General features: G+C 45.7%; 1 protein-coding gene across 5 annotated transcripts in view; it reads left to right on the top strand.

Annotated features, from left to right (window-relative positions):
* Positions 1–22,780, top strand: part of KALRN (kalirin RhoGEF kinase) — a 633,650-nt gene that overhangs the window by 41,568 nt on the left and 569,302 nt on the right. The gene's annotated exons all lie outside the window — the stretch shown is intronic.

Genomic DNA, 22,780 nt, shown 5'->3' on the forward strand with positions numbered 1-22,780 from the left:
CTCATTGTTCCCCCTTGGTGGAACAAAAGAACCTCTGTGATTGACCTTGGCATCGGTATCCCTCAGTTTTATTTTTAACTTGGTTAGGTTCCTGGGTTGTTGTTCTGTGTTTACGTGCCATTTCTGAAATGTCTACCTAGTCAGGCAGGGGTGCTTCCTCTTTGAGGGTCTGCTATTTTGGGACTGGCCTCACCCCATCTATCCTATAATTCTAATACTGTATTTTAAAATAGCCTCCAGGTTTCTGTGGACTTGGGGCTTTATAAACTCTTCCTTTCTGTCTCCCCTTTCCAATGTGTGTGTGTGTGGGTGTCTTTCTCTCTCCGAATTTTGGCATTTCGGGTTTAGGATACAGCTTGAGAAAGGACTTGGAGGCAGGAGCAGGACAAGCTGGGTGAGGGAAGTGTGCATTCTACTGAGAGGCTCTTTGGCCATGCAGATGGGGAGGTGAGCGTGCTGTGCTGCTCAGGGCAAGCTCAGTTCCCAGACTTGTTCTCTGAGTCAGGGTCTGTGCCCAGAATGTCCCAAGGCTGCCAGCCTTGTGCATTTACCCCCTTCCCTGCAGTGTGGTCTATGCTCAGGCTTCCCTTCCACACCCCAACTCCCAAAGGGCCAGAGCAGTGATTGACTTAAGCATACTGGCCTGGCTTGCTTCCTGTGATGAGGCCAGAATCTGCAGGACAGAATTAAGAGAGAATGGGCTGACGCTGCAGCAGGAGAAATTGATTTTGGACACAGGAGAATTTCCAGGGGGTCCAAGCGGGAGGTTCAAGGAGAAGGTAGAACCTCTTTGGAGATGTTTACAATATTCTATTTGTGTGAGTAGCAGATGCAGACCCAGCCCAAGCGAGGGCAGTGGGGGAGAGGACTTCCTGAAGCTTCTGGGCGGAAGCTGCTGCTATTGATCAGGGTCACTTCTCTGCTCCAGCAGCAAGTGCCGAACCAGAGTTGTTAAGCTAATTGTTAAATTAGAGTGGCTGGGGAAGCAAATTGCTTCATGATGGGGTTTCTCTGACTGCGTCCAAGGCTGATGTCATCCGCCTTCTTCCTCCTTGGTGGGTGGGGATGGGGGGATGGTGGGCAGGCCTAACACGCGTGTTAATGAACCTTCATCAGCTGCAGCAAGCCCCGGCTTCTCTGAGAAGCCCGCATCTGCCCTCGTGAGGAGTTCACTGTCTGCTTCCCTGTGCTTCTGTTTATTGTCCCCAATTCCTGAGCCTTACGATGATGACATTTTAGATCATCTTCTTAGGGGTTGTGAACTCAAGTGCCTAGAGGAGCCAGACCATTAGCCTGAAAGGTTGAAATGGACCAGGTGTAGTTGATGAGTAGAGACTATCAGTGAGCAGTAAGGGGTGGTGGGGACTATGGCAAACTGGAGAGTGGTGTCTCCCCTAAGGGGACAGCAGCAACTCAGCTCCAGCTGATTGATGCCTTTGGGGAATGTCAGCTCCTTGTTGCCAGATCTTGTTTCACTGAGGATTCCAATATGCATTTTCTTTGTGAAATAGCCTGATTTTTGAATGTCAAAACTAATTCAATTAAGACATTGTGTTGGTCACACAAAGTCCATTTGCAGGATGAGTTTGGCTCGTGGGCCTGCAGTTTGCAACTTCTGCCTCTGGTTCAAATTTCGTGTCTTACAGATGAGGAAACTGAGATCCGGAGAGGTTAAGCCTCTGGCTCAAGTTTACACAGAGCATGAGTTACTGCCTGGGCCTGTAACACCTGTCTGGCACTCTTCTGCTTCTTGGTGCTGGTTTGAGACCAAGCATTCTCTGTGCTGGGACAGGTTGGCCAGAGGAGGGTAGACCTGGGTGGACATGATTGTGTGATGCCTCATGTTACATTATTGCTCCTGTGCTTTTGTGAGTTGCTGGGGATCAGATGCCCCAAGTGGGTGGGACGGCTCGGGGAATTCAGGAGGCTTTTGCAGGTGGCAGCAATGCATAGGTGGGAGTGGGGAGGATTTAGGCTGCCCCCTATTTAGGAGCTCCTGAGGACTTAAAGCTGCCATACTCCCACCCACGCCTGCACTCCTGCCTACTCTTCCCCACAGACACTGCACATACATGCACACGTGCCGAGACCCTGGAGAAGTGTGCATACGCCACTTCCAAATCCCCATCTTCCCAGTTACCTAGATGTACACCTTGCAATCGTCCTTGACTGTTGCCACTCTTCCTCTGGGATTCCTCAGCCCTGAACTGGCTGTCTAGTCTGGCTGCCACTCTCCCAATTCAGGAGTTTCATGATACAACATTGGGACCGTTGCAGGAGGCTTCTAACCTGACTGCTCCCAGTCCACTCTCCCCATTACTGTCTGATAAATCTTCCCAGCCACAAGCTTTGACCTTGACATGTTCCTGCTCAAAATGGCTCCCCATTGCCCATTGTATAAAGTAATGACTCTTTAACTTGGCATTCCAGCCTCCAAAGCACTATGGCATTGCTGCCACAGCCATCAGGCTGGCCTGGCTGTGGGTCCCAGCCCTGCCACTTACTGGCTGTGCCACCTTGGGCAATATTCTTGACTTCTCTGAGCCTGTTTCCTTCTCTGTAACAGTAGGGTTTTACACAGAATTGTTTCAAGAAATAAATGAAATCGTGAATGTAAAGCACTTAGCCGGGCACATACTGACTATTTAAGTAAAGGTATAATTCAAGGACCCCCAGCCACTGGCCCCTAGTACCTGTCCCACAGCCTCAGCTCCAGCTCCTTTGAACTATTTGGTGATCCCTGCTCCTTGGGCCCTGTTTTCCCATCCTCTAATATCCATCTCTAATATCCGTAGTAGCAGGTGTTGCTGTGTCTGCTTTGTAGGGTAGGTGTTTGTGTACTTGTCTTGGCTTTCTTCCTCCACTGCGTGCTCTTGGAGGGCAGGCTCGGGTTTGACTCATCCTGTACCGTACTGGCACAAGGGACACTCAGGAAAGGTTTGTGGAATTTGTGAATGTTATCCTCAGTGGAACAGCTGCCTGGACTTGGGCTCCACATTAATTAGTTAATTGATAATGTGTACATTTATAATAGTTTCATGAATATTTATTGAGTCCTACTCTGTTTAGGGGATTCAGTGGTGAAAGAAATGGATACAATCTAGGCCTTCATGGATCCTGCAGTATAATGGTGAAATGGGACAGAGGCTATTGGAGTGCGTGTGGTAAGGATGGTGGCAGGGCAGGTGCAGGGCTGAGGCAGGGCAGGTGCAGGGTGCTGTTGGTGAACATAGCAGGGGCAACCAACATAGTCTTAGGCTCCTGAGGGCTACTTGAAAGAAGAGATGTTTCACGTGAGACCAGAAATATGAGTAGGACCTTGACTCAGGGACATGGTTTATTGTGATGAAACTGCTTTAAATGTCAATTAAAAAAAATTTTTTTTTTTGCATTTTCATTCACTCACAAGCTCTTACAGAAATGCTCTCTGAGAACCATGTTTTCTGAAGATCTATAACCAAGGCAATGCTAGCAGTTTTAGGTTGCTAGGGACTGGGACAAGGGTAGTTGATTGTATTCAAATTTTAAGCCAACAGCTGTGGCTGGAGAAGGAAAGTCTCTTTTCTTTAAGAGCCGGGTGGGGGTGAGGGGATTATTTTCTTCTAATTGGGAAAAGATAATCATATACTTTCCTGCTGTCAGAGTGGAGATTCAGCTACTCCGCCTGTTCTGTTTTTGTTTGTTCCTTGCTTGTTTTGTGGCTTCAGCTGTGTGGATCCAGGGGCAGGAAAGCTAGAAGCAGGAAATGCCTGGGGTGTTTCTCTGACCCTCCTGTTGGTTCTTCTCCGTGGGTCGGGAAGAAAGACACTAGTAGCAGACGTGGTCTGCAGCTGCGGAGGAAGCAGAGGGGATTTTTGCGTTAAGCGGAGATGCGGGGATCTGGAACTGTGTGCACGTCAGGAAACTTGACACCGGAGAGAGAAGGCCATAGAAGAAGATAAGCGGCTCTTTGTAGACCCTGTACAAAAGAAATGTACAAGAAGAAAGTGAGTGATTAAGAATCATTGTGATGGAATAATCAGAAAAATTATGAATTATACTTATGTGTTCCTTTGTAAGTGGCTACTTTTTGGCTTAATGTTTGCATCTGTTCTTTTATTATTCTGTTAGTTTTAAAAAATATTGAAAACTGCTAATTTCTTTTTCACCACATCTAACATTTAGGGCCCAGAGTCTAAAGCATCTACTGCCACCTGGTGGCAGAGTACACCACCTATGGGATTTGGAGTTGATGGGGGTACACATTGATTGAAGATTCTGCAGCCAAAATATGGAATCATAGAATATTAGAATTGTTAGAGATCTTAAAGGTTACATAGTTTTGCTTCTAATGAAATCCAGTATCTTCTTCTGTAGAATCTCTTACTTGAATGCCTCCAGTAACAGAGAGCTTATGATCTTGCCTGACAGACTATTGTGTTGTCATTCATTCTTTTTAGTTACAATGTTTCTTCTTTTTATTTATTTATTTATTTATTTGAGGAAGATCAGCCCTGAGCTAACATCCATGCTAATAGTCCTCTTTTTGCTGAGGAAGACCAGCTCTGAGCTAACATCCATTGCCAATCCTCCTCCTTTTTTTTTTTTTCCCCAAAGGCCCAGTAGATAGTTGTATGTCATAGTCGCACATCCTTCTAGTTGCTGTATGTGGGACGCAGCCTCAGCATGGCCGGAGAAGCGGTGCGTCGGTGCGCGCCCAGGATCCGAACCCGGGCCCCTAGCAGCAGAGCACGCGCACTTAACCGCTAAGCCAAGGGGCCGGCCCTATTTATTTTTAATAGAAAAAAAATCACTTGTATTTATTTGTCCCAGGATTTGCCTCTGGAAAAACCCAAAATGAATTTACTGAATCATCTGCATAATAACCCTTCAAATATTTGAAGGAACTTGTCTGTCTCTCCATAATCTTCTTGTCTTCAGGTTAAACAGTAGTGGTTCCTTCAACCATTATTCTTAAGTCATGCTTTTCAGACTCCCCAGAGCCATTTCCTTCTTCTAGCTGCATTCTACTTTGCCAGCGTCCCTGCCTGATTATGCTGCCAGGATTGGATCTGACACAGTGCTGCAGACATGACCAGCTTAGTGATCCCTGCTACTTGCAGGCTGTCTGGACACCAAACTTCTAATGCACTCTGTGCGGTATGAATTAGCTTTTTGCAGTCTTTCCACAGTGCTGACTTCCTTAGGTTTGTGGTGATGGAAAGCCCAAGAATTTGTGCCCTCCCCCATATTTTTGAACTTTTTTTTATTGGTAAAAGCAAGACTTGACTTTAAAAAGAAAGCTGAGTTACACAAGTTTAACACAATACATTCTGAATTTCAGATGTTACAGGAAGAGCCAAAGCCCTTTTTGACTTCATATCAACTTAGTTTCTCCCTGGAGGTAGATTCTGGGATCAGTTATGAGGGGCCCTTCCAGACCTTTCTACGCATTTGCATATATAGACATATATCTGTAGAAATTTATAAATTTCTGTGTATATATGTCTGAGGTTAATATATCATGCTTTTCCTATCATTTTGCAACCTTTTCTTCGTGCAACGACATGTCTTGAAAATCTTCTGCATAGTATTTCTCATTGTGGATATTTCATGATTGTCTTGGCAGTTCTACTATTGTTGTTTTAGCTATTTTATTTATTTTACCATTATAAACAGTGCTGCAATGAACAGTCATGAACAAGCATGCATATACAAAAGGGTTTCTCCAGGGTAGACACGAGGACTGGAATTGCTAGGTGAGTGATATGTACACTTTTGTTTTAAAATGTAGATCTCAGGCATAACATTTTCCCTTTTTTTAATAATTTTATTTATTTTTCCCCCCAAAGCCCCAGCAGATAGCTGTATGTCACAGCTGCACATCCTTCCAGTTGCTGTATGTGGGACGCGGCCTCAGCATGGCTGGAGAAGCGGTGCGTCGGTGCGCTCCCGGGATCCGAACCCGGGCCGCCAGCAGCGGAGCGCGAGCACTTAACTGCTAAGCCATGGGGCCAACACTGAATTCTTCTAATAAACACTCTTTGGGCCCTGCATTTTATCTGCAGCGGTTCCACCCAACTATACTCTTATCCTGTTCATTTTCCACTATCTTATCTACAAGAATATCGTGGAGGACATTTGTCAAAGATTTAGCAGAAATCCAGACACATACTCTATGACATTCTCGTGACCGCCAACTCTAGTGGGCCTGTCACGGAGGGAAATGAGGATTGGCACACATTGCCCCAGGGCGAGTGTCATTTAAAGTAAATCCCAGTACCACTATAATGAGCAATGTTTTATGTACCTCCACATAAGTGTGCATTTGATCTCAAAGATATTAGGAAAAAATAAGCTATCTGTTCCCAAACTGCCCATCTCACCTATATGTTCCTGAACCAGTTGGTCTCCCAGAGAGACTGTATCTGATGGTGGAGACACAGCTGCCTTAGTGCCTATGGTTATATTTCCAATGTTATTCAGGCTAATCTGTCCACCCCTGACACAATATATGGAGATATATTCACATAGACACACCTACAGGCCTGCGTGCATGTGTATGCACATCAGTACATGCCATCCACACATTTTCTCTGTCTGGTACTCATGGTAAAAGAACATTCTCTGAGTCACAGCCTTACAAGCTTACCCTGCACGATCCATAAGAAGGAGGGAAATGCTGGGGCAGATGATTTCGAACTCACTTTTATCTGGCTTTGAAATTCATTATATGACGTGCCACAGATGATCCTTGAAATGGTAGTGATGGTGGGACCAGAGGCCTGGGGTGGGTGATGGAGGATGGAGGCATCATGACTCTGAAAATCCGCCTCCAGGAGAGGTATGCAGTCACATCGCTGCAGCTGCACAGGGTGGCAGTGCTCCAGAGTCCCCCTGCTCCCCAGGCTGAAGTTTGGGAGCACCACTGCCCTTCTGGAGGTGGCCAGGCTTGGACTCTCATTGAGGAAAAAATCCTATGTTGCCTCATTTTTAGGCCAAATAGGATGGAAAACATAACCTCAAGTATCTATGATGTAATCTCCAAGGGAAAAGTTGGTTCAGCTTTTTCTTACTATAAGTAGAAATTCTGTTTCCTTTTTTTCCTTCAGTGAGCCTGAGCTATCAAAAGCTTCTGGCAAAGTTACAGCCAAGTAGATCTTCTCCCGAATCCCACAGCCAGCTTTATTTGGCGGTTGGGGTGGTGGTGGCGCTGGTTCTGCTTCAGAAGAGAAAGTAGAAGGAACAACAAATACTCCTTCAACTACTGATGTTTCTTTTCTCCTTTTCCCTTAAGCTAATAAACAAAACAAACATAAAAAACATAGTGAGACATGCAGAAGGGAAGAAATGATACAAAAATGAGTGAATCAGTCCCCATAAATGTTCCTTTACTCTGGGCAAGGCACTAAACTAGGTGCTTGGTGCCAGTGGCAGGCGGGAGTGGGGTGGAATATAAAATTGCATGAACTATGATCTCGGTCCATAGGAGTTTCCAGTCTGGTGAAGACAGTCTGCAGACTGCATGGATGCAATTACCTAACCAGTATTTCTCTTGAAAGAGTTAGATTGTTGCTTGGGTTAATAAACCACCCTTAAAAAGAAGAGTCCACCTTTTGTTTTTCATAGGTCATGCAAAGCTACATTTATTCTTCACATAGAGCGGTGATAAACAGAATCTAAGGTTCAAGGCTTCTGTTGTTTGGTTCAAGTTAAGCAGACCCACTCTATGCAAACCTGTATTCCTCTCTGAGAGCCACCTCTTCCTTTTGGTACCTGGTGACCTCCTGCCTTGGACAGGGCCACGCCCACCCTGTCTTTTTTCCTGAGTTACTGCTAGAAGACAGGAACTCTGCTCCTCAAAATGTGAGTTCTTAGAGAGAAGCCTGGGTGTTCTATTCCTTTGTGTATTTCCAGGCCTTGTCCAGGATGTGACACGGAGTAGGCACTTAGTAAATGCTTGTTGAATGAATGAAAGCTGCCCTTTATTTATTCCTCATTCGTTCATTGAACACATATTTATCTCTGTGCCAGCCACTAGGGTTACAGCAGTGAACAGGACCTAGTTGAGGAGATAGATATATAGAAAATTGGAATATAATATGATACTGAGGAAGCACAGGGTGCAATGGGTGCATATACAGGAACATCCGGCCCAGTTGGGTGGGACAGGGGAGGCTTCCTAGAGACTTGGAGAATTAGCACAGATAGCTAGATAAAGGCAGAGTGGGAAACAATGCTTCAAAGCATGGGAAGAGTATATGCAATGGTCCTAAGGGAAGACATAGCCTAGCGTGGAAAGTAAAGGCTGAACCAATAATAATGATGATAATCATAATCATAAACACGTATATAGTACTTGCTGTGTGCCAAGTACAATTCTAAGCCCTTTATATTTATTAACTTATTTAAATATTATTATTATTATCCTGATTTTATAGATAAGAAAATAGAAGCACAAGAGGTTAAGTAACTTGATTAATCTCACACAACTAATAAGTGGTAGGATTGCATGTGAAGTCTTGGTGGTGACAAAGCATTTAAGTCTATGTGTGGGGGGCACTGATTCCTGGTGGGAATCCCGGCACACTGTTGGATGTGGATGGGCCCTGGTGGTAGCTAAGACTGACAGGGCTTCTGGTGTATCTCAATTGTTGAGTCTGCCTTTGCAGGCAGAGGATGAGACTTTCCCTTGCCTCAGTGGATGGATTTGTTGTGTCTTGTCCTCTGTGTACAGACTGCAGAGGAGAATGTCCCCAGCCTCCTAGGGAGAATGGATTTGGGGCAGCAAAGAACAGTTAAACCATGGGTGAGCAAACTGCATTCTCCACTGTGGACTTCCATCCCTGAATGGGGAGGAGAAGAAAGGCAAATGATTTAAAGACCTCTGCCCAGAAACTGGACAACCTCTCCTGGTGCTAGGCCACAGTGAGTGATTGTTGGGGCTAAAGGTTGTGAGGGATGGGTGAGGAAGAGGAATGTTTTGGTTGATTGCCAACTCAGCCCCTAGAGAATGGGCCTGAAAAGGGGCAGAGGTATGGGTCCTGCTTTCTCTCCTCCCGGGTTGGAAATGAGTAATCCACCCCAAGTCATCTGTGCCCTCACTGGCTTGTGCAGTCCCTCCCTGTGGCAGGTCATGACCACTTCCTCCGAATCCCCACAGGCAGACCCTGCCTGGGGGGTGTCTTCAGCAGGCTCCTCACTGCCTGCTGCCGCTCACTCAGGAAAAGCACAGGAACTGCACACTCGTGTTTGGAAAAATTAATGCTTTCAAGATGAGCTCCATAGTCTTAGCAAGTCTGTCTCTCTCTCACCAGCTGAAAGAAAAGAAGCATTCTTAGACAATTACCCCCCAAGGGAGCCCAAGGATTGGCTTTGTTTATTGAGTGTTTTCAGTTATAACACATGAAGTTCTGAGAATTTTTTGGCTTTGGGTTTTTTCAGTTTTTGGTTGCAGGGATAGGGAAGATGAGTGAATTCCCAATTAACAGGGCACTTGGACCTTTCAAAATTGTGAGAGGCATGTTCTTACTTGGGCACGATTGCTAAGTCCTCGGGGTAAGGAATTTAGTAAGACCTGACAGAGGGAACCCAGGCTCAGGGCTTACCTCAGGCCTGCCTGGTGTCCAGATGTTCAGTCTTCCATCTGCAGCTGTTTGGGGCCACATCTCCAGCTGTTGTTAGAGGCTCCTTCCCCTTCCTCAGACTCGCTACGTCTTCACCTTGTCCTCTGCTAGACACAGCACCTAATGACACGGTCACAATCCACTGTCACCCTCCCTCCTCCTTCAGCTCCCCCCAACTAAAGTATGTATAACACACTAGATAGAGTTGGCAGATTTGAAAGTATTAGTGTTAGTGAGTCAAAGCCCACTGTACAAGGGCAGGGATGGCAGACTTGACAGCCTGCATGTTATGGCTCTTCCCGCCTTGTCTCGGCAGCCGTCCCTATTTGACGGTTCCTCTCTTTCCCCGTCTGTCCTACCTGTGGCCTCAGAATCTTTTTTTTTTTTGCTTTTTTTTACATAGTCTCAAAGATATTTATTAGTGCAAGGGGAAAGATGGTAACTTTCTTTGACACAAAGCTTGGGACAATCACTTCCCCTTGGTTAGAACTGGAACTTGAGATGAAACATAGTTGCCATCTCTGACCAAAGTCTCACAAGGTGTCTAAGTGGCCGATAAGTGAATGGTCTGAGGAGAGTTGGGGTTTTACTGAAGGCTCATTAAGCTCACGGAATGCCCATCTGGACTCTTGTGGTGAGCATGGGGTGTGGAGGGAAGTGAGGGACGAACGGCCTCTGCTGGCCAGTAGACGAGGGCATAAGCCCAGGAAGTTGGTTAGGATGACCTGTGGGTTCTCTGGAGACGGTCTCGCATTCTAGATCCTATGAGTGGGAGCTAAAGAAGGGACTAGCTGTCCTGGCCCTGAGGGAGCACTCATTTTTCAGAAAAGATCTGAGCTGCTACCTCAGTCAGTCTGAATTCTTAAATGCTTTGAAAATTACCAAAGTAATGAATGCTTATGGTAAAAAATTATAACAACATAAAATTTTATAAAATACAATTCTCTAACCACCTTCCCTCATTCCCCAGGGATAGCCACTATTAACAATTTGGTGTATATCCTGCCAGAACTCCTTCTTTATGCACGTTGAAATACATACTCATAGTGTGCATGAATTTATGTATCCCCATCTATTTTCACAAAAAAGTGGGGTAATACAAATTATTTCAAATTATCTTGAAAATTGTATTCTCCCACCCAACAGTATATCATGGACATCCTTTCATGTCACTACGTATAAAACTGCTTGTCCTTTTGAATGGTTTCAAAGTATAACATAGATATCATAACTGTATCATAATTTATCTTACTAATCCCTTATTGTTGGACATTTAGGTTATCTCCAGTTTTTTGCTGTTAGAGAAAACACTACAGTGTGTGTGTAAGTGCCATAGGTAAGAGTCTTAGAAGTAGAATTGCTGAGTTGAAGGCCATGCACTTTAGAAATGTTGATAGGGCCGGCCCCGTGGCTTAGCAGTTAAGTGCTCACGCTCCGCTACTGGCGGCCCGGGTTCGGATCCCAGGCGCGCACTGAAGCACCTCTTCTCCTGCCATGCTGAGGCCGTGTCCCACATACAGCAACTAGAAGGATGTGCAGCTATGACATACAACTATCTACTGGGGCTTTGGAGGGAAAAAAAAAATGTTGATAGATACTGCCAAACTGATTTCTATTAAAATGTTATATCAGTTTACTCTCCTACCAAATTATACTTTTTTTTTTTTTTGCTGATCTGGTAAGTAGAATGTGGCATGCTGTTATTGCCTTAATTTGCATTTCCCTGATCATAAATAAAGGTTAGCATCTTTTTACTTTGTATCAATCATTTGTATTTCTTCTTCTGTGAATTGCCTGTTCACATTCTTGTCTCATTTTTATACTGGGTTGTTTAACTTTTTCATGTTTTTTAGGAGCTCTTTGTAAATTAGAGATACTAATCCTTTGTATGATGTATTGTTGCAATGTGGCAAATACTTGTCTCCCGGATTACCTTTTAACATTATTCATGTTTTTGCAATTTTATCTGTTCTTTTTTTTTCTGTGAAGACTTAAAAAACCCACAATTATAAGACATTCACATTATTCAAAAATTAATACAAGATGAAAAAGTCTTTATGTGACCCTTATGCCTGTCTGCCCAGCCCCTCCTCCCATGAGTAACCATCAGTGTTAGTTGCTTGTGAATTCTTCCAGTGTGTCTTTTTTGCAAATATAAGCAAATCTGAATCCATACTTATTTTATTCCTTTCTTATCAAAAGCAAGTAAATATTAACTATATGATTCTACACCTCACATTTTTTTTTTTTTTTTTTTTTTTTTTTTTTTTTTTTTTTTTTTTTTTGTGAGGAGATCAGCCCTGAGCTAACATCCGCCAATCCGCCTCCTTTTTTTTGCTGAGGAAGACGGCCCTGGGCTAACATGGGTGCCCATCTTCCTCCACTTTACATGGGACGCCGCCACAGCACGGCTTACCAAGCAGTGCGTCGGTGCGCGCCCGGGATCCGAACCAGCGAACCCCGGGCCGCCGCAGCGGAGCGCGCGCACCCAACCGCTTGCGCCACCGGGCCGGCCCCTACACCTCACATTTTTAATCCAACAATTTATCTAGAAGATCTTTTCTCATCAGTTTACACAAAGCCTCATCATTCTTTTTTAACAGCTGCATAATATTCTATTGTGTGGGTATACCATATGTAGTTTAGTGGGCTTCAGACTTTTTTGCTTATATATGCCCTAAAAGAACATTGCAAACTATATACCCCTTCACACATTGAAATTGACGTTTGACTTTTTTTTTATCACACGTTTAAATGGTTGCAAAATAATTTATTTTGTAGCATATTGTATATTTTATATAGGCTTTAAATATATTTTCTTGAAAATCTTGGAGCTGCAAATTTAATGAATTGGAAAAGGCAGATCTCATTGTCAAAGCAAGCAGCCAAATCAGACATATTTATTTCCTATCAGAGAAAGTCTGACTTCTTTTTAATTCAGGCAAACGTATTAATTAGACACCCCCTGTGACAACCCTGTCTTCAGAATTCTAATTCCAAGATAGGCAGATAAAGAGATATGGTCCTGAGAGTAACCATGCTTTTGTCTTCTAGATGAAATAAGGTAAAATCCTTTTCAATACTGCCTTCTTGATCTCATCCATTCTTGTGACTTTAACTGCTCTCCATTCACCAATGACTCTGTTTCATTCATCTATTACACTGTGACACACCACCCCCAATCTTAATGGCTTAGAATAACAATGGATCATTTCTCACGATGATGAGGGTTGACCAGGCAGTTCTTCTGTTTCATGTGGTTTCTGACAGAGGCTGGGATGGCTGGAAGCTACAAAGTGGCCTCACCAACATGGCTGGCTGTTGGTGTGGGTGGGGCTGGACTGGCTGAAGTTGTCAGCCTGGGTCCTTGGTTCTCCTTCATGTGGTCTTCTCGTGTGACCTTTCCATGAGGCTGCACAGCATGGCAGCTAGATTCCAAGAACAGTTTTATTTAGTCTTGACTCTATCATCTTCAGATGTCTTTTAAAAGTTAGCTGCTACAGTCCAAAGGTCAAAATTCGAAAGGTATAAACAGATACACAGTGAAAAGTATTCCTTTCAATGCTGCTATCCAGCCCCTTTCTCCTTCGGTGATTCCTATATCCTCCCAGAGAGTCAAGAAATGCATATACATGCCAAGATGTTGAGCTTTGTGCCTTGCTTAGGAAAACCTTTCTACCCTAAGACAATAAAAGTTTTCCTTCTTGAAGTTTTATAGTTTGTTTTTTACATGGATATCTTTAGCCAGGCTTTGCCATGTGTATGCTGGGTGGCCAGGATTGATGGACTTGTAGGGAAGCTCCTACATGGAAACTCCATCAGGGAGCTCCATAGAGTCTCCCATGTGCTCAGTGTTGAGGGTTATGCACATGGTTCATGTGGGCACAGTCAAAGGATTTTTCATAATTGAATCTCTCTTGGAACTTTCCCACCTGTATTAGGGCAGAGGGAGGAAGGCAGATGAGTTGGGGCAGTTGGGCAAACACCGTCTAGGAATCTGCCCACCCCCTTCGAAGAGCAGGTCCACAAGCTGGGGGATTTGGAGTCATGACTTGTCCCTAACTGGGACTTCATAAGGGCCACTTGGCTTGGAGCTGTCCTCAGTGGCAAAGCTGATGCTGTTTTTACTGGTCTGTCTGTCCACTTCGGCCCAATGAATTGAGAATTCCAACCTGACATGAACTTGTTTTTCATTGTAGGAGAATGCGCTAACTTCATTAAGCACCTACTATGTATTAGGTACAGTGCTTAGTATTTTATATATGTGGTTTTGTTTTTTCCTCATGAAGGTGGTTCAAGTTTTATAAGATTAGCCTTATCTTCATCCAAAAGATGAAGAAACAGATTTAGGGAAGTTAAGTGGTTTGCCTCAAGTTCCCAGTCAGCTGGAAAAAGATCTGGGATTTGAACCCAGTTGGTCTGATTGCAAAGCTCATGCCCTTTCCCAACAACAAGAAGGCTTCAAATTAGCAGTATAAACAGGATATAAAGATTCTTTATAGAATTTATGGGAATCAGTTCTTTTTAAGAACCACAAGCAGAATTCATTTGCTGCAAAGTAAAGTGATCATGGCAACTGATTCTTTTCTTTTTGAAAATAAGAGCCAAGGAAGAGAAAATTCAAATTGGCTAGTGTGCAGACACTCTTCTATCCAGCCTGGTCTGTGTGTGTGTGTGTGTGGGGGGGGTGGTCAGGGCATTCCGGTGAATCAGATATTCTGATTTAATAGTGAGTTGCCTTATGGAACACACACAGATTAAACATTTTCCAAAAAAAGAAAAAAAAACCTCAACAGAATATAGAAAAAAACATTTAGTTCTAAATATATGCTCACCAAAATTTAGTATTTTTTGATGGGACACTGGGCTCTTTTCAATCCTGTTGAACTTCACATTCACTGTTATCAACTCCAGTCATTGTAGTATAGTGCCTGATTTTACTGGGCAGATGTGCCGAGGGGGGCTATTTGGAAAGGTTCTTGGAGGAGAGGGAGAAGGGTGTGGGATGAAGAGACGAGAAGGGAGAGAATTCTCCACGGTAGGGCTCCTGGGGGCTGGTGAGGTAAGAGGTTTCATCTGTGGTGATTAACAACTTAAATTTTCCTGATTCTGTGTTAGTGAACTGTGGGAATTGAGAGATGGGAGGAACACTTAAGAGAAACCAAGTCTCAGGGGGTTGAACCCCCGAGGCTTCAGGGGCTCTTATGTCATGAAGACACATCACCTCCTTTGATGGGTGAATAAACTACTCTTAGTGGAGGAAAGATGGAGGTACCACCTTACTGGCTGTGAGGGAAACGTAGGAGGCAATAATGAACTCTCTGGATTACCTAGGCCTCTTGGGTCAGGTTCTGAGGTGTTCTCTCCAACTATTTATTAGCTCTTTTTTTTCAAGAAGAACTACTTTATAATTTTGGTGCTTTGGAGAAGGCAACCTACCAGGTGTCCATGTTCTGAATAGGAGATGGGAGGCCAGGAGAGTGAGTGAGGGAGGTGAAGAGGCACCAGCTCCTGTGAGTTGCCCCCATCAGGATGGCCCGACAGGCAAATGCTTATAAAGGTTTAGGGAAGAGAGTCATGGACCCTCCTCCTTGCCCCTAATATCCACTCCACCACTGCTCGTCTAGAGCCTGGACTTCCACTCTCCTTCCTCTGACCTAAGACAATATCTTTTGCCAAAATGTAAATATTCCCTGAGGGCCTAAATATTAAGCTCTCATCATGAAAACCTTAAAGGGGATGAGATTATTGTAATACTTTTCACGGGCCCAGGATGAGTGAAAAGGCAGAGCAAGAGGGGAAGGGTCTGGCTCTTGGGGGGATAGGGTGGGGTGTTGGGGTGGCATGCTGTGGTTGGAGATTCGGGGCAACATGGGGGTTCTATCGACTGGTGGGGGAACTGTAAATGCTGAGAGGAGGGGTCAAAGAGGGGAGCTTTTCCCTCATTTGACAGTTTGGTTTAGAGCCCAGTGCAGTGAAAGATGGTGTGAAGTCTTCATGAGCTGGAGCTCCCTCCGCTAAGGGAGAGCTAAAGATCTTAGCGGAGGTCCGAGGTGAGCCAGGATGAAAGTGACACAAAAGCCAGGGCAAGGCAGGCTAATGAACTCAGCCTTTCCCTCCTGCTGCGTGCCCTGATATTTGAGGTGACATTTAAAGCCATTGTACAGATGTGCGGTGGAGCCAGGGCAGAATGAACACTTTCTGGAGCCTCTGGAGAGATGAGGCTGATTTCTCTGTCTTCTGGCTTGCAGGTTCTCCGCCCCTCCGCGTGGGGCGGTCAACTGGGCCTGGAGGGGAGGCAGGACCTCCCTTCACTTTCGAGGAAACTCTAGTCTAATTCAGGATTCAGAATCCCTGCCTACTGGACACTTCGGGTGTGTGGGGAGATGGGGTACACTCTAGAATTCAACCAAAAGAGTTAAATGAAGTCAGTGCTGTGTGTAAGAGAGGAGAGCAGAGATAGAAGCAGATAGATCACCGTTTCAGAATCACCTTGGGAGCTTGTTAAAAATGCAGGCCTCTGGGAGTGAGGCCTAGTTGTCTGCATGGATAACCAACCCTCTAAGGTGATTCTGCTGCCTATTAAACTTTGAGAACCTCTGAGACAGTGAATGAGGTTAGCTGGAAAAGGCCTCTTGGGAGAGGTGGACTTGAATTTCAATGTGATAGGTGATACTGTCTCCAGTGTTGTCCTCAGGTGTGGACCTAAGGGAGCCTGTTCACCTGGGGACATGGGGCTCTCATAGGAGAGTCTGGCAGGTGTCCATCCCATCCCATGGATGGTGTCACTGAGAATGCGTTGCCACAAGCTTCACTTCACCAGTTGGGCACTAATCGCCAAGGGGACAGAAGTGGTGTGGGAGGTGGCTGAGGATGGTATCTGCTAGAGTGTTTGATTCGTGTTGCAACAGAAGCACAGCTTGCCGGGCAAAATGGCAGCCTGGTGGAGCCCACTTCCTGGGGTGGGGTGGGGGAGAATAGCCTGTCGGCAGACCGTCTTCACTCTGGTACGCAGACGCTAGCAACTACATCGCCTCCTGTGTGGCCTTCACTCGTTAGATAGCCTCATGTGTCCAAGGAGCCGGCCTGTGGGAACCATGGTCATTGTTGTCCCGGGAGATGAGTGGGAAAGATTGGGACGTGATTGGTTCTCTCCTCCCTCTGTGCTGCTTGCCTTCTGCTCCATACACTTGTGCTGGCTTTATCTGATCGGGAACACAGTGTTTTCGCGTTGGGGCGGGTGGGGAGAGGGAGAAAGAACAGTGCCAAGTTAAGAGGAAGGAACAGTGAAGAGAAGGGAACACATCTATGTTGTGCCATTGAGTAACCGGTGATCATCCAGATGGGCATTGGCCCTCTGGAATGGATGGGCTGTTGCTGGCCTGGAGACACTGGAGACCATGTCCCTGTAGCCAGCTGGATGGGCCGGAGGAACCAGGCCAACGGCCGTGCTTGCTTTGACCATGATGAAAGAAGGGGCCACTGTGGAAGCACTGTTTAAGACAAAACCACCACAACATCAAAAACCTAATAAAGCTCTTTCCTGGCCAATATCCCGTCCTTTCTAATTGCACTGCTGCTAAACAGCAACTCGTATGGTCTCTTGGAACATTTTATTCAACTTCTGGAGGGATTGCATTGAAAGTAAGGCTTATGAGGCTCTGTGGGAGTTGGAGAAATGAGCAGTGGGGGGCTGGGGAGCTCCAAGGAGCCCAGCTTGATGGGTTGAAGCCAATCTTTAGTAAAATTCCTGGCTGAATGGGTTCGTGCTGGGCCTGACCCAACAGGTAATGCTTATGTTCTTAGGTTCACAGTTTTGGGGGGAGGTACTTGCGCCCATATTGTTCTTTAACATCTTCATTCCCTTTCTCTCTTTGAACATGAGGCTGTGTGAAATGTTTTGCCCTTGACTACTAGAAGGAAGGGAACAGGGCCAGCTTCTTTCTCCAGGCCCACGAGTGGGATATGGAATAGTAGTATTAGCACCATCAGAGTACACTAGTTTACATGGTGTCCACACAGTTTCTGGGACTCTCTGCCTCACAGTCAGACGCTCTTCCCACAGTCCATCTCTGTCTAGGTCTCCTGCATGGCAGGAACCATGGGTCCACCCCTCCCATTTCAGATTTCTCCCAAGTTGTGTTAGTGAAAGCCACTTTGGGCATTCTTATTTGCAGATGCTCTCCCTGGGCAGCCACAAGCCAGGAGCCAAAGAAAAAGATGAAAGGTTGTTAGTAAGTGACCACACACAGGCCCTCTACTTAGCCTTGCCCGTGACATGTCAGCACTGCCCTGGAGGTCCTGCCCTACTATGAGGGCTTTCATTCTTTATGAGAGATGTCGCAGTCCTCGGGGAACAATCCAGAGCCCCAGAAACTCTCTTTGGGAAGAGACAGATGGCACATATTTCTTTCTTGGCCCAGCCACCTGTGAGGCATTTGACCATAAGCAAGTTATTTGACCTCTTGGAACATTGGTTTTCTCTTCTCTAGACTGGGGAAAGTGATTCCCATCCTGCAGACCTTGCAGGCCCCAAAGTTGATGATGGATATGAAAACACTTTGTGAGCTAAAAAGTACTAGCCACACCTGAATGATGGATCTTGTTATTCATGAAGGAAGGGGGAGGCTACAGTCAGTGTGCTTCTCTCTGAAGAGAGAGGAGGAGGGGTTTGCATTCTTGTGTTAACTACACACTGGAGTCTTGTCCATTTAAGGTAATAACAAAATAATACTAACAGAGCCTGAGAGGTAGCTTTTGGGCAGTGGTGTCTGCTCAGTCCCAAAGCTGGCCTTTAAGAAGGAACCACGGGGCACTGGTGGTGCTGAGGCAGGGGCAGGCTGGTGGAGATTGTGACTCTGCTCACTTTCTCCCTCTCCCTCCTAGCTCCTTCCCTCTGACATTCTTCCTCCCCAGTCTGAGTTCTGTCAGAATCTGCAGCCTCTCTCATCTTGGAGGCCTAAGCTGCCAGGAAGAGCTGATGCTAAGGGAGGTCTTCTTCTGCCAGGTGCCCGATGGAGACCAGGAGGCCTGGGATGCCAATGTTTCTATTAGGACAGTGAGAAAACATTGCTGGCATGGTGTAGGCTGAAACAAAAGCTGTGATGAATGTGTACATGGCTGCTGGGTAGTTTTTGGCATAGAGCACAAGGTTGTCCTAGACCTGGGGTCCCCTTGGGTTTTACTTCTGTGAGCAGGACTCCCAGTCACGAGGGGCACAGCCTCACCGTGTGGGCGGCCAGTCCACTGTGAAATGGGTCCCCAGCAGGGCAAGGATGGGATGCCCTGTCATCCTTCTACAGGCCTTAGGCAGTGCTCAGGAACTGAGGTCCTGCAGTCCATTCCTTTTCCTGCCATAAAAACGAAATTGTGTTGGGTACCCAGACTCACATGCCTATTCACTGCTTCAGTTGGTAAATACTTGAGCACTTGCAAAGTTCAAGGCACTATATGAGGTACTTTGGGGGACACAACGATGATTACAAAGCAGATCCTATCTTCACGGATTTTGTCGTCGAGTAAGGGAGCAGAGTCCTATACAAAGGAGAAAGTGAAATGCAATATAAAATGGGAAGACCAGGGGAGGCTGCCCAGATTCTGTGGCATTTGAGTTAGACGTTGGAAAAACCAGGAGGATTTGCTCATGATGAAGTGGGGGAGTGGGGAGGACACGCTATTGGCAAGAAGAGCAGGAGCAAAGGGATGGAGGTAGGAAACCATGGGATGATGGATGTGTGAGAACTGGGAATCTGGCAAGAGGGTGGGGTTGGAGGGGAAGGGGGACCAAAGCTTGAGCAACCTGGCTCCCCGTGCTGTACCAGAAGTGTTCTCTTCTTCCTTTCCTTGGAGCCTCACAATAGCTCTGTGAGGAAGATGCTGTTCTTCAGTTTACAGAGGAGGAATCTGGGGCTTCGGGAGGTGAAGTCATTTGATCGAGGCCAGGCAACTACTAAGTGGAATTAGGATTCGAACCCATGACTGTGCGACTTCAGAGCCCATGTTGTCTCCAATATAACAGGATCCATGAAGGGACATAGGGAGGAAGGGTCTGTGCTCTTTTTCTGGTCGCATGGGTCTAGCAGTCTTGGGCAGGGAGTGCCTGTGTTCCCTGTGGAGCAAGGCATGAGGCTCTGGGTCTTCTGGGCTGGCCTCCAAGTCCAGGATGGCTGAGCTCGAGGCTTCCCACCCCCATCTTGTGAGGGGAGCAACTGGCCTCTCGTATAGGAGGCAGGGGAAGCCAGGATGGTGGGAGATCCTGGAATGAAATTCAAGACATGGCCTTGACTGTGGACTTTCATTCCCAAGACCACTTCTAACCTTGCTTCTTTGTGAAAGCCCTCTCTGGCTTCCCTCCCCCGCATCGCTGACCTCCTCTTGGGCCCCTGCAGACTCAGTCTGCACGAGGCTGCGGTGTTCTGCACTTGTTCCTTTGTTGCTGTGAAACAGGCTCCCGGCACAGTCAGCCTCTGTGTGGGAGGACTGGTGGCTGTCTTCTCAGGCAGGCATTTGCTTAGAGCAGGCTGCGTGCGAGCCCAGCGTCAAGTAATTCCGGCCTCCTCGAGTCAGCGGCGGTGGGACGAGGCTCTGCTGAGGGGACTGGCTGTGAAGGATGAGTTCAGGGTGGGATGACGGACCGCTTCTGGGACCAGTGGTATCTCTGGTATCTCCGCTTGCTCCGGCTGCTGGATCGAGGTATTCCTGAGTGTGTGTGTGTGTGTGTGAGAGAGAGAGAGAGAGAAACAGAGAGAGACAGAGGGAAATACACACACAGACATAGAGACAGACAGAAACAGAGACACGCACAGAAAGACACAGCAGAGAGGGGAGTGGAGAGCAAGAAAAGAGAGAAGAGGCTAATGAAACAGGCCAATAGCCAACACATGGAAAGTAAAGAAAGGCTGTTTTCCTGGGGACATTTGTGACCCAGCTGGGAATTGGCAGCACAGGGCCATTGGGGAGCATCTGCATATCGGGATCTCATTTCTTACTGGGTTTATCATCAAGGTGAGTACTGTAGTCAAAGGCAAGTTGAGCCCTGTCTCACAAGGCTCTCGATAGAACACGCTGAGAAGCAGTGCAGCAAGGAGAATGGTCTCTGCAGCAAGAAGCTGGGGGCAAACAGACACAGACTCACATCTCAGCTCTGCCACTTCCCAGCTCTGTGACTTTAGGCTGATTTATGTGACCTGTCTGAGCTTGTTTCCCCATCTGTAAAATGGGCATGGTAAGACCTATCTGCTAGAGTTCTTGTGGAATTATCTAATTCATACCTGTGAAATACATAACATGATGTCTGGTGTACAGTAGTGCTTTGTCAGTGTTCGTTTCCTCCTTACACACCTGGCAGCATCATGGAACTATAGCACCTGTCTTGAAGACAGCTCCCTTTGTGGGTCATCTGTGCATAGAGCCGGCACAGAATTTGCAGTTAGTGGAAAGGGAAGGGAAAGTCCATTTTATTCCTCAGGTTAATCTGACCTTAATACATTGCACCATCAAATATTAATGTGATTTAAATCTCCTGGTAATGTGACACAAATCCAGACATTCCATTGTAGGGGACAGCCACTGTTAACTTGGTTGAGTAATTGATTTTTAAAAAAACATTTAGTGTTATTTTTAAAAGCTTTGGCTCCTTTAAGAGGTTTTGGCAAGAATGAGATCAAACTCCTGATGGAGAAGATGGTCCTGGGGAAGCCCTGCCGCACACCCCAAGGTGTGCTCATCTCCATCGGGAGCAGTCTGCGATGTGCCAGGAGGTCAGTACCAGGGGGAAGCAGAAAGCTGCACAGAGCAGGGGAACTGGGGCTCCTATCGGGGAGAAATCAAAGATGGAGGAAACAGCACCAGCACATGTGAAAGGCAGTCTCACACTAGCACTGAGAAACAGGCCAGCGGGAGCCCAGACTTGAGATGAGATGAGAGTGTTAAGGAGAGAGCCAGAACTTCTTACTGGTGGAGATCATCAAGTAGGGGAAGGGGAGGGAGACCACAGGTGAGTCCCCTTTATCTAAGTGACCTTAGGCAAGTTACTTACCCTCTCTCTGCCTCCTTTCCTTCATTGTAAAAGGTGATGATGATGGTAATAGTAGCACCAACTCAGAGGGTTGATGTAGGGTTAAATGAGAAACTACAAGTGGGCTACTCATTCCCGTGCCTGGCGTGAAGAAAGTGTTCCTTCAGTGTTAGTTTTCATTACCAAGACAGTTAATTCTCACTCTCCTACAAACATCGTGGGAAAGACAGGAACAGGAGGTATGTAATAACTGGGAGCTGAGAAAAGTCCAGTTAAGAGTTGTTAGAGGCTTAGAGACAGTTTATATTTACGTAAATTAAAACAAGATTCAAACTAACATGTGATGCTAATTATAAGAAGAAACTAGATGTTAATGTATAAGCTATACTACTAATAATTTATTTTTATTTTTTAGAAAATGCTTGAATCCATGAATTGCAAACTTAGGTGCAAGTTCTGGCTTCATTACTTTCTAAGTGCACTTGAACAAATGATTTACCCTCAAACTGACCCTCAGTTTGTTAATCTGAAAAATAGGAATATTAATAATAACAATACCTATATTATAGAACTTTGGAGAAATTTATTGTGTTAGTGTATATAAAAGTGTCAGGCGTTCTTAGAAATGTCAGGTTATGAATTTATGGATTGATGGATTAACCCGTCCCCTTGGTTAGCAAAAGTTGGTTGCCAGAATTGTGTGTTCTTCCATGCATGTTTTGTCACCATGTACAGCTGTTATTGGAAAGTTATATTCGTTCATAAACAGTGTCTCTAGGGTTTTCTTTAATGTGAGGCTTTAGAATAGCAGCTCCTGACTGTGTAGAGCAACTTATTTCCAGGCTTTCGGGGGTTGGGTGTTGATTATGTTGCCCAGTTCTGGTTAATGGGTATCAAAGTATCACACATGTACCTGTGTACACAGCCACCTCCATATTCAAGCAGAATTTTTGGGTATAGCAACATCCCTCTAGTAACCAACATTAGCTATCATTGTATAGACAATGGCATGCTTTAAAGCGGCATACTAGACTGAGCTAGCTCATGGGAGATGCTCAATCAATATTTGTTGAATGAATGAGTGAATGAATGAATGAATGATGAACCCATCCTTCTGGGCAGTGAACAAAATTCTCTTAGACCTCTCTTTAGTGTAATA

Source organism: Diceros bicornis, chromosome 15, assembly GCF_020826845.1.
Source record: "Diceros bicornis minor isolate mBicDic1 chromosome 15, mDicBic1.mat.cur, whole genome shotgun sequence".
Lineage (NCBI taxonomy): Eukaryota > Metazoa > Chordata > Mammalia > Perissodactyla > Rhinocerotidae > Diceros > Diceros bicornis.